The 12,394-nt window shown below is 44.0% G+C and overlaps 1 protein-coding gene across 1 annotated transcript in view; it reads right to left on the bottom strand.

Annotated features, from left to right (window-relative positions):
* CFAP206 (cilia and flagella associated protein 206) overlaps positions 1-1,038 on the bottom strand; it is a 61,826-nt gene extending 60,788 nt beyond the window's left edge. The window contains exon 1 of the mRNA XM_073626908.1: positions 610-1,038. The gene's annotated coding sequence lies outside the window, so the exon portion shown is untranslated. The remainder of the gene's footprint in view (positions 1-609) is intronic.
* Between the last annotated feature and the right edge of the window lie 11,356 nt (positions 1,039-12,394).

The raw sequence follows: 12,394 nt of genomic DNA, 5'->3' as shown, positions 1-12,394 counted from the left end.
AAAAAAGTAGAACATGCTGCATTTTTCCTGCACTGGAATGCAGTAAAATGTATCAAAAACACACCGAAACGCATTAGATGCATCAAAAACACACTGGGAAAAAAAACTGGAAGAAAGAAGAAAAAAAAAAAGCACATGGAATGCATCTGTAAATGCATCAAAAACATACCGTAACGCATCAAAAACGCGCATGCAAAAACGCATCCGGAACTGATCTGGAGTGTGTTTTTGTGGTGTGAACTGGCAAGAAACCAATGCAATCACGACATCTAATGATTGGTAAACTGCAATATATTACACTTTTAGCTTTGAATGTAATACCACTTTAATAGACAAAATAAATCAGGTTATTTTAGATTGCCTTAACACATTTAAAATGTAAAAAAAAAAAAATACATTTAAAAAGGAGGCAACATTTAGGTAAAATTCTAAAACTGGTCCTTTTGGTTTCCCTTAGATTATTCCAACAATTAGGTTTGCCTAAAACACTGGTGAGGGGTTTCTTCTACAGCAGTAAAGTTAGGAAAGAATTAGATATGAACACACCTATATTATCAGGCTTTGCAGCCATACTGAGCAACCTGCGATAATCCTTCACACACATCTTACCTTGCAATGTACAGAGGAGCCTTCAGTGTATGGACGCTGCTTGTTTACATGTTGTCATGGAGACACTCCGGGCTAAGCTTCCGCCGTCCCTTGGTTGGAGGACCTTAGGCAGTGTCAGTGTCATGTGACCGGCTTCATGTGAAGCTAAGGAGAGTCTCTGCAGCTTAGTTTCCTCTACAGAATGTAGCAGGAATGTCCAGGGTTGGGGAACTGTAGGTGCTTAAGGACTTGCTTTTGTTTTGTTTTTTTATACTTTACTTTTCCACTGCCAAACTATTTTTTAAAGAGGAAGTAAACTCTGATTGTTTTTTTTTTTTCTTCCCTGCAAACTAAAGGCATAATGTGCTAGTATGCATCGAAGTGAGCAGAATCTCTCCCATGGCAGTAAATAAGGGGAGGAGCATCTACTGTACACACAGCGGCCATCTTGGATTACAGAGTCTCTTTCCAGGGATGAATGTTTTCGGGGACCACTAGGATTCCCCCAAATGGTTACAAGGGAACCCATACTGAGAGAAATATGTAGGCTGCCATTGCTGACCGCCTTCTGAAAATGCTATACTCCTGGCTGGCTCTGGCTTCCATGCTTTCTGCATCACTGCATGTTCATCTTCTTATACTGTGGCAACAACGGTTGTTTTCGAAATTAGAACAAAAAAAAAAAAAAAAAAAACCATAATGGCCCTCTACATGAATGATCAGCTAGAAAGGTAAACAACACTGTTGCCATAGCAACCAGTTTGTTTACTTGTTTACAAAACTAAAAAGGTTTGTCAGCTAAAATGTAAACAAGCTGGTTGTCATAGCAACCATGTCGCTTACTTGTTTACAAACCCGAGTTGTTAAAAAAAAAACACATCCTCCCGCTGTCTGTTTTACAGCTCAGATTTGTAAACAAGTAAACAAACCGGTTGCTATGACAACAACCTTGTTTACCGTTTAGCTGACAAACCTTTTCTAGGTCTGTAAACAAACCGGTTGCTATGACAACCACCTTGTTTACCTTTAGAAGGAAATATAGGGGGCCTCTACATGAGATATCAGTTTTGTCATTTTCATATCATTCACCACCATACAATAAATCCTAAATATCCACATTTGTGAAAGACATATGAAGATAAAACACGGGATACACCACATTACATCATGAAATCAATATCCAGATTTGTTATAAACATAAAAAACCAGTCCTTGAAAATGTTCATCCACAAAATTCCGTGTTATTGTATTCATCACCCGTCATCCCATCCCCCGTGCTTTTATCCTTAAAATTCAATATAAAAAGTGCTCCCCCACCAGTTAGGGTTGCCACCTTTCCTTCAAGTCAAACCCGAACACTTTAGCGGCACAGCAATTTTTTTTTAATACATATATTTTGTGAATAAAACCATTTCTAATCATATGAAGTTAATTTTATTTATTTATTTATTTATTTCAGGTACTTATATAGCGCCGTCAATTTACGCAGCGCTTTACATATACATTGTACATTCACATCAGTCCCTACCCTCAAGGAGCTTACAATCTACGGTCCCTAACTCACATACATACTAGGGACAATTTAGACAGGATCCAATTAACCTACCAGCATGTCTTTGGAGTGTGGGAGGAAACCGGAGTACCCGGAGGAAACCCACGCAGGCACAGGGAGAACATGCAAACTCCAGGCAGGTAGTGTCGTGGGTGGGATTCGAACCAGCGACCCTTCTTACTGCTAGGCGAAAGTGCTATCCACTGCACCACTGTGCCGCCCTAATAAAAAGAGCCCCCCTTTACATCAGAGTCCACAGAGTTCTGCTTCACTGTACATTTTACATCTGAACTTGCAGAGTTCCCTTTGACTGTAAGGGGGGACTCTGCAAACTCTGATATAAGGGATGCTCTGGGAACTCTGATTTAAGGGAGAACACTGAGAACGTCGATGTACGAAGAAGACTCTGATGTAAGGGGGAACACTGTGGCCTCTGGTGTAAAGGGGAACTCTGATATAAGGGGTGACCTGAGAACCCTGATTTACCTTAGTAGACTTACTCAGAGGCAGGAGAGAGAAGGGGGGGGGGGGGGGGGGTAGACTTCAGTCACAGACAGGGATGGATGGTGATCTCTCTCACCCCTTGGCAGTCAGCACCTCTCATCTAGATGTATCTGAGGCTGCTGGACTTCAAATTTCTGGCCCCCACTTTCCTTTTCTGAGGCACAGTGCCAGGGATTAGAGTGTGGGCAGACACAGAGGAGTAGGGGCGGTAGGAAGAGGTGCAGATCGAGCCCTCTCTGTGCGTGTGTATGTTTTTTAGGGGGGGGGGGATTGTTAGTGCTGGCTTTGGGCAGCATGAAAGAGAGTGTAACAGACACTCTCAGCTTAGACAAATGCAGTCAGCAATCCTGCTGGGAAGCCATAGTCAAGTCTGTAAAATGTGTCCGGGTTTCAGGCAGTCTGGAACCCGGACGCATGATTGCAAATCGGAACTGTCTGGGGGAATCCGGGACAGGTGGCAACCCTACCGCCAGTGATTGTGCTAATGCCCCTCCCCCCAGAACCCTGAAACCAAAAACCCCTCACCAAAAACCACCAAATCAGCATTTCTTCATCCAATAGATATATTCTCCCCTTAATGGATTTGCACCAATCGCCCAAAAAGGAAATGACAAGGCCATTTACAACGCGCTTTTATTTATAAGTCCCCTTTAGTAGTTCCTCCAATGTATATGCTTCCACATTCCAGTGCCCAGACCGGTACCAGCTCCATCAGCAGATTTCTATCCATTAATATCCTCTAAGTAGTTCCCCCAGCACCGCCGTTCCTCCCACCATCTTCCCTCTCTATACAAACTATTCTCTTTTCACTCTCATTTCTCTCTTTTGGATTTTTAATAAAATGACATTTAAATATAAAATGGCCCAATGAGTAACTGCTTGTCTTTGGCAGACTAAGATGTTACTACGAGTCCAGCATAATCCACATGCAGTGCAGCATAGGACCTGTTACATTGTACAGAAACATACAACAAGAAGCTGCAGTCCCACCACAAGTTAGAGGAAAGAAGTGGTTAGCTCTTCTGCCTGGCAGCACCGGGGTCGTCGGTTCAATTCCCAACCATAGCGCCACCTGCCTGGAGTTTGCATGTTCTCCCTACGCCTGCGTGGGTTTCCTCCGGGGACTCCGGTTTCCTCCCACACTACAAAGACATGCTGGGAGGTACTATGGCCCTAGTAAGTGTATGAATGTGAGTTAGGGAGATTAGATTTAAGCTCCTTGGGGGCAGGGACTGGTGGATGGAAATAGATGACTGAGCACAGCTGCAATGTCTCCCGTACTGACTGATCATTATCACATGGCCTACCTGGTGGATTGGCTCTGCAGACTTCTCATCTCTGTTGCCGATACCTGCAGGTTTCCTGCCAACCCCCTGGACAGGTTTGTTGGTGGCGGGGGTCACCTGGGCTTGTAAGGCCCTCTGTGGAGACACCAATTACACAGCGAGACCCTATATCTCCATAGCAACAGTGAGACCCCCATAACCCAGAAATTGTGGGGAGCCCCCTCTAAGAAAATGTGCCCCTCCCCCCCATTTTCCTTCTGTCTCCTGCAGCTTTGAGAATGTTTGTGGTTTGCGGGGACTCATCTTAGGAAGGTCCAGTATTCATTGACCAGAGCCATAGACATTCCCTGTCTGCTCACATCCACAGCACATTTTACAGCTCTTCATACTCAGGAGTAAAGGAGAGAAAAAACTTTCCTCCAACATTTCCATCCAAAGAAAACATGCGCACTTTACACATGTCTGCCCGCTTCTAAAAATAAGTTTTTGTATGGTGGTCACCGATAAAAAATGGAAATATGGCGGAACACGGCATGCCGCGGTGACAACTTTCCACCATATCAGTCTCCGGTCACATCTACGCGTTCCGGTAGTGCGCACAGAAATACACGTTTCCACGCAATCCCGGAACATGCAAAAATATGTGCCTCACACTTGTAGTGCCATTTATTGTAAATGTCCCCCCAAACATGAGACCCCAATACAACAAATGTGGCAAAATGCGTGGGAAATAAAACAAAGCGGAACGCGTCATGAGCTACTTTGTCATGCTTGTGGGGCATAGGGCAACGCAGTGAAATCAATGGGGGGGCGCTATGCTTGTTGGGTGTTTGCCATCCAGGTGTATGTCAGAGGTGTGACTGGGGCCTTCATCATTTCACAAACTATGGAATGCTGGGAGAGCAGAAATCAGCAAAAATCTCCAACAGTGAAAAGGTTCAAATGACTATCTGAGCGCTCCCCCCCCATAGCCCCATGTGTAATGTGCTGCACCCTATTTTACCACCACCCCCCGCATACCATGTGTTTTTGCATCATGTAGTGCCATCTTGAGGCCAAGGTGGAAACTGCAGGTAACTATTAAAAATATATAAATTGATAAAAAATAAAAATGAAAACATGCGGGTCCCCTTACTTCACTACTCTAAATTACTAACTCAGAACAAGTATGCACGTAAGCAATAAATATATTTTCAATCATTCTAACTCACCGCTTTAATAAAAAAGTTTTTTGATTTTGACCATGTCCTTATTGTAGAGATTTCCGATCACTTCCTGTCCATATAAGACAGGAAGTTTCTGTAAAATTCTGTTAAAAAAATGTCACTTTTTGCATAATAATCAGGCCCAAATTATTCCAGAATGTGTTTTATTAGGAATTCTAAACCACAGAGATGATACCAAGGGAACGATGGACAACATGGATTCATTGCACCAATAAAGTGATAAGATTTAAAAAAACAACCTACGTTCTGCCCTTTGATACAGCAAAAGAGGGGACACATTATTTAAAAAAAAAAAAAAACATTTTATTAAGGTTGGACTCTAGAGCAGGGGTCTCCAAACTACGGCCCACCCAGCCTGCAACACTTTTAAGAATTAAGGTTAGCAATGGCTGCCTCTGCCTCATCCTCCCTCCATCCCTGCACCCTGACTCTGTAAGGAGGGACTCTGCTGGGGACCCTAATGTAAAGGTGGGACTCCATACAGGGCCTTAATGTAAGAGGTGGTGGGGACCCTGATGTAAGGGGGGACTCTGATGAAAGGGGGACTATGATGGGGACCTTGATGTAAGGAGGGGACCCCTATGTAAGGAGGGAATCTGAGATAGGGGTGGATTTTAATGGCCACTTTGATATAAGGGGTGACTCCAATGGGGACATTGATATAAAGGGGGTGGGGACTGTATTGACAACTCTAAAGTAAGGGAGCGACTCTTCTGTGGATTCTGATGTAAAGGGGACGCTTATAGGGACCCTGATGTAGAAGGCAATCTAATGGGGACCCTGATGTAAGGGAAGGCAGCTGACTTTTGTGTTCAGACCGGAACCCAGTTTATTTTTGATATTTTTTTATTTTATATTATTTTGTAATATATGTTGTATTTAGTGATAAATATCTATAGATATATATAGATATATATCTATAGATATATATATCTATATCTATAGATATATATGTAGCAATAACTCTTGGCGGAGCTGCTGGTTTAAGTGGACTTGTTACCTTCACTCTCCTTCCCTCTGTTTCACCGGCACCGGGTCTAGGGTTCCGTTGAGTTTACCTCTGGATGATACAAGCACCAACACTTGAGTGCTTTTTAAATGCTTTATTGAACAATTAACGAAGGAAGTAGCAGGAAAGAGGCAGAAGGGAAACTGCAGGGAAAACTCAAATACCTTTCTGTAGGATTCTTGACAAATGTCCGTTAGAGTTGAATATTACAGTAGAATGCACTCCCCTTGTGGGACACACTCTTTGCTCGCCTGGATAGGCCTCTCTCACTTGCCTAGCAGCCAGTACGTAGCACGAACAAAAGTCTCTGCCACAGACTTGCTTGGGATGAACCCGTACGATCCTCTGCCACAGGATGTATTGGTTTTGCTGTGGATGTCAGTCACAGTGCTTGAACCTTTAAGCCAAACGCGGCAACACTATGCTGTAAAGTTACTTTAGGATACGTCCTCCAACCGAGTCACCAGGCCCCTCTCCAGACCAGCACTTTGCTTGATCCTTCCATGACGGGTCCTCCCCTGGGATCTCCTCGGTTGTCCAGCTTCTTCACTCAGGATAGACAGCTCAGGACCATTCCTTGGCTGCTGTGGTAGGCCCCAGACAAGCTTCTGGGCCCACCCATGCGCCGCAGCGACGCGGGCCTCCAGAACGGAAGACCACGAGGTATCACTCTAACGCATACCTGTCGGCCAGAAGGGCCAGCAGGTGGCTGTAATACCGACCCTAAAACATGGCGTCTGTCCCATATATACCCTCTCCCAGAATCCCACTCGGAGGACCACCTCCACCGAGTTGTCTCCGGGACAGAAGAGCATCCATACGCTTAGACACGTTGCCTTTCCAACACTAACCGATAGCAACAACGACACCCACCGGCCCAGTAGGGAAACACATGCAACGTCAGCCAAGCTGGAACAGAGGCAAATCTAACTTCCCCCAACGAGCAATTTACTAAATTTACAGATGGTAGATCGCAAATCTACCAGCACTACATATATAAATATACAGGGCTTTTTTTCTCGGAGAATAGGTGCAGGAACCCCCCCCGTCTGAGCCACCCCTTGTCTCTGCCACTACCCACCTCTGACCACCGTCCCTTGATTCCACCCCCTACCCACCTACCAGTACTGCCCCTTTTAGAGACCAAGTATCATTTTGTGGTGCTAAATCATTTGTATGGAACATGTTAATGATAAAAAGAAAAGCAGTAAAATAGATCCCCTGCAGCCAGGAATAGAATCCCAGCAATAGATCCCCACACAACAATAGACTCCCCCAGCAACAATGAACTCCACCCCAACAACAATAGATTCCCTGCAGCAACAGTGAACCACCCACAACAAAATATCACACCCAGTAACAAAATATCCACCCAAGCAACATTAGACCCCCCCCCCCAGCAGCAACAACAGATCTCCCAGCAGCCAGCATCAATAGATCCTCCAGCAGCCAATAAAAATTGACCTTTCCCTCAACAGTAGACCACTTCCAGCAACATAAGACCCCCCCAGCAACAATAGATTCCCCATCAGCAACAATAGACCCTCACACAAAATTAGATCCCCACCAGTGATAATAGATCCCCAGCAGCCAACATCAATAGACCCTCCAGAACACCCCACACCCCATGCTATTACATACACTCAGTGCTGGAGATGCCGGAACTGCGTTCCCCCGCGTTCCCGCTGAAAAAAAGTCCTGTAAATATATATATCTATACATACACTCAGTGGTACCTTGGATTAAGAGCATAATTCGTTCCAGAAGAATGCTTGTAATCCAAAGCACTCGTATATCAAAGCGAGTTTCCCCATAGTCAATGGAGACTCAGATAATTTGTTCCACAATGACTTCTATTGTATGCAGTACCGAATGTGTCCAGAGGTGGGGGGGGAGCACCGGAGACACTCGTAAACCGCTCTGAGCCACTCGGGTGCACTCAGAAACACTCAGAGAAGCTCGGAAACACTCAGGAGCAAAGTGTTTCCGAGTGGCTCTGAGTTCATCTGAGCGGCTCCGAGTGTCCCCGGCATCCCCGCACCTCTGGCCAAAGCGGTACTGCACACCGCAGAGGCTTGAATCCTGCTCGTTTTTCAAGACAAGGCTCGCAAACTGAGTCAGGATTTTTAAAACGCTCCTTAACCGCATTACTCGCAATCCGAGGTATTACTGTGTACATACACATATATATATATATATATATATATATATATATATACGCAGTACATGAATATATATTTATTTATTATTTTTTATTTTTTTTTGCCCTTGGCTGAGTGCTCACATGATGGCCTTAAAGCCTAGATTGACCTGAATTTACAGACAGAAAAATCAGCATTAGGGACTTAAACTTTCAGTTTGGTATGATGTGTCCTGTGTGCTGATTCTTCTCCTTTCAGTAGAAATCTTGCTCTGCCCTACCCAGCCAACTTCTGGGTTCAAACTGGTTCAGGACAAAGGTAAGCTCATCCCTGCTCAGTGCAGTAATGATACATGTCATTCTATAAGGTTACTTTCACACTGGGGCGGGCGGGTGCCGGCGGTAAAATGGCGCTTTACCGTCGTTTTAGCGGCGCTATTCGGCCGCTAGCAGTTCTAACCCCCACTAGCGGGCGAAAAATGGTTAAAACCGCCGGCAAAGCGCTGCAGGTTTGCGGCGCTGCTGCACTGCCCCATTGTTTTCAATGGGAAGGGGCGCTTTAGGAGCGGTGAATACACTGCTCCTATAGCGTTGCAAAGATGTGGCTTGCAGGACTTTTTTGACCGTCCTGCAAGCGCACAGCTCCAGTGTGAAAGCCCTCGGACTTTCACATTGGAGCGAATTGAGCGGCACTTTCAGGGCGCTTTGCAGGCACTATTTTTAGCATTATAGCGCCTGCAAAGAACCTCAGTGTGAAAGTAGCCTCAATGATTTATATTTTATTTCTGCCCACAAAATGGCCTAAACCACTTGACACCCAGGCCAATTCTGACACATCTCACATTTACAGTATGTAAAATTGTACACTTTGATAGAAAATTACTTTCAACCCCAAATATATTATATTTTTTTTTTTTGCAGAGGCCCTAGAGAGTAAAATGGTGGGCGGTGCAATTTTTTTATGTCATGTGATATTTGCGCAGCAGTTTTTCAAGGTGAAAGGTGAGTCGGGAGGAAGTAGAGAGGAGACATCGCTGGAAGAGGCAGCAGAGGAGTGAGTGCCTTCCTCTAAACTGACACGCTGGAATTGCCTCCTGTCGGAACAAGGATTCAGACGCCGCCATCCATCTGTCCCTGCAGAGGGCTGTATCTGCACCCTTATAAGACCTTGCTATTAAGGAGGTCCACCTTGTCCGGTAAAGGTCCATCCTTATTGTCCCTTGAAGTCACCGGTTGCTGGGATCCTTCTTCATACTCCTTTCTTCCCTCCTCACCTACATGGGCTGTGTTTAAATGAACTGTGGATATGCGATCTCCCTCCATGTGATTGGTGTATCTGCACTGAACTTTTTTTGAATGGACTCATTTTACTTTTATCACTTCTTTCTGTCAATCACGTATTGGTTAATTTTATAAATATTTTTTATTTAGTAATTAATTTGTGTGCAAGATCACTGTATGTATATTTATTTATACTTGCTTTTATAATTTATCTATAAGCACTTTTCTGAATTTGATAGTATTATTGATAATTTATATATTCACTGTATATTGATTTAATGATATACTCAGTTATTTCATTCATATTTTTATCCCCTTCCCGCCGACCGTACGCATATATGCGTACTCGGCTTTCCGGGGTTATACCGGGATGATGCCCGCAGCTGCAGGCATCATCCCGGTACCGTTGTTTACAGCGGGCGATCGGCTACCCGTGTATAACAACCGATGCAGCTAAAAGCCGCTCGGTTGTTATACCGGAGCAGCGGGAGGGGACATCCCCCCCCTCCCGCCGCCTCCCGCCGCTGTTACCGGGCCTCCCGTGCGATCGCGAGGCCCGGTGTCCATTCGGCTGCCTTCGGCGGCTGGGGGCGGGCGGGAACGAAGCTGTGAGCGGCTTCGTTCCAGCCTTCTCGTTGTAAACGCGGAAGCGACGTCATGATGTCACTTCCCGTTTACTCGGCTGCCAATGGCGCCGAATTTAAAAAAGTACACAGTATTCAGAATCGCCGTTTTCGGCGATCTGAATACTTTGAAGTGTAAAGGAGGGATCGGGGGTCTTTTAGACCCCCGATCCCTCCATAAAGAGTACCTGTCACCACCTATTACTGTCACAAGGGATGTTTACATTGCGTGTGACAGCAATAAAAGTAAAAAAAAAAAAATGTTTTAAACACAATTTATAAAGTACAAAAATAAAAAAAAAAAAAAAGTTTAAAGTGCCCCTGTCCCCGCGAGCTCGCGCAGCGAAGAAAACGCATACGGAAGTCGCGCCCGCATATGTAAACGGTGTTCAAACCACACATGTGAGGTATCGCCGCAATCGCCAGAGCGAGAGCAATAATTCTAGCCCTAGACCTCCTCTGTAGCTCAAACCTGGTAACCGTAAAAAAATTTTAAAGCGTCGCCTATGGAAATTCATAGGTACCGTAGTTCGTCGCCATTCCACGAGTGCATGTAATTATAAAGGGTGACATGTTTGGTATCTATTTACTCGGCGTAACATCATCTTTCACATTATACAAAAAAATTGGGGTAACTTTACTGTTTGGATTTTTTTAAATTCATGAAAGTGTCACTTTTCCAAAAATTTGCGTTTAAAATACCGCTGCACAAATACCGTGTGATAAAAAATATTGCAACAATCGCCATTTTATTCTCTAGATTCTCTGCTAAAAAAATATATATAATGTTTGGGGGTTCTAAGTAATTTTCTAGCAAAAAATACGGATTTTAACTTGTAAACACCAAATTTCAAAAATAGGCTTAGTCATGAAAGGGTTATTCACTGGATTGCAAGTGCACTTAGTATATCCTTCTTAGTTTATTACACTGATATTAGTGTTTTTTTTGTTGCAGCTGCAATTTTGAGGTGTCTTATAGCTCTTTAGCGCGGTTTCTTTTCCCATTATAGTTTTTCAAATGCGTTACATATGAAATGGAAACATATTGTAGAGTAGAGGTAATGAGACAGTCAGCAGTAAATGGTTTCAAACATACTTGGGAAGAACATAGATCTCTAGTCAGACAACAAGGTCGCCCACCATCATTTGACTGTGGCAGAATGGCTCCCCTGCAGGATTTGCCGTAACTGTATGGCGGCTGCTTTAAGGGGTATAGGGGGCGCACGCGCCCACCGCGGTACTGAGGAGCCGATGAGCATGCCTGGTGAAACATCATTCCTGACAGAGCCAGAACAAGGATCTGTGTGTGTAAACACACAAATCCACGTTCTGGCAGGGGAGAGGAGATGAATCGTGTGTTACTAGTATATAGGGACACCAATTGGTCCCCTCCCCCAGGCAGTCCCATCCCCCCACACCTAGGGAACACACATTTAAACCCTTGATCCCCCCCTAGTGTTAACCTCATTCCCTACCAGTGACATTTACACAGTAATCAGTGGATATTTTTAGCTCTGATCGCTGTATAAATGTCAATGGTCCCAAAATAGTGTCAGAAGTGTCCGATCTGTCCACCGCATTGTCTCAGTCCCGATAAAAATCGCTGATCGCCGTCATTACTAGTAAAAAAAAAAAAAAAAATGCCACAAATCTATCCCCTATTTTGTAGACGCTATAACTTTTGAGCAAACCAATCAATATAGGCTTATTGCGATTTTTTTTACCAAAAATATGTAGCAGAATACATATCGGTCTAAACCGAGGAAGAAATTTGTTTTTTATTTTTTTTAAATTGTAGGATATTTATCATAGCAAAAAGTAAAAAATATTGTGTTTTTTTTAAATTGTCGCTCTTTTTTTGTTTATAGCGCAAAAAATAAAAACCGCAGGGGTGATCAAATACCACCAAAAGAAAGCTCTATTTGTGGGAAAAAAAGGACGTCAATTTTGTTTGGGTACAATCTCGCATGACCGCGCAATTGTCAATTAAAGCAACACAGTGCTGTATCACAAAAAATGGCCTGGTCAGGAAGGGGGGTAAACCTTCCGGGGCTGAATTGGTAATGAACCCCCCCCCCCCAAAAAAAAAAACAAAAAAAAAACAAAAAAAAAAAAAAACAAAAAAAATGGGCAGACTCAATGGAGTACTCTGTCTTTTTCTGCCGTTACTTTTCTAGGTTTCTAA

The sequence above is a fragment of the Aquarana catesbeiana genome, linkage group LG04, assembly GCF_042186555.1.
Source record: "Aquarana catesbeiana isolate 2022-GZ linkage group LG04, ASM4218655v1, whole genome shotgun sequence".
Taxonomy (NCBI): domain Eukaryota; kingdom Metazoa; phylum Chordata; class Amphibia; order Anura; family Ranidae; genus Aquarana; species Aquarana catesbeiana.
This window is presented reverse-complemented; position numbering and strand designations above follow the sequence as displayed.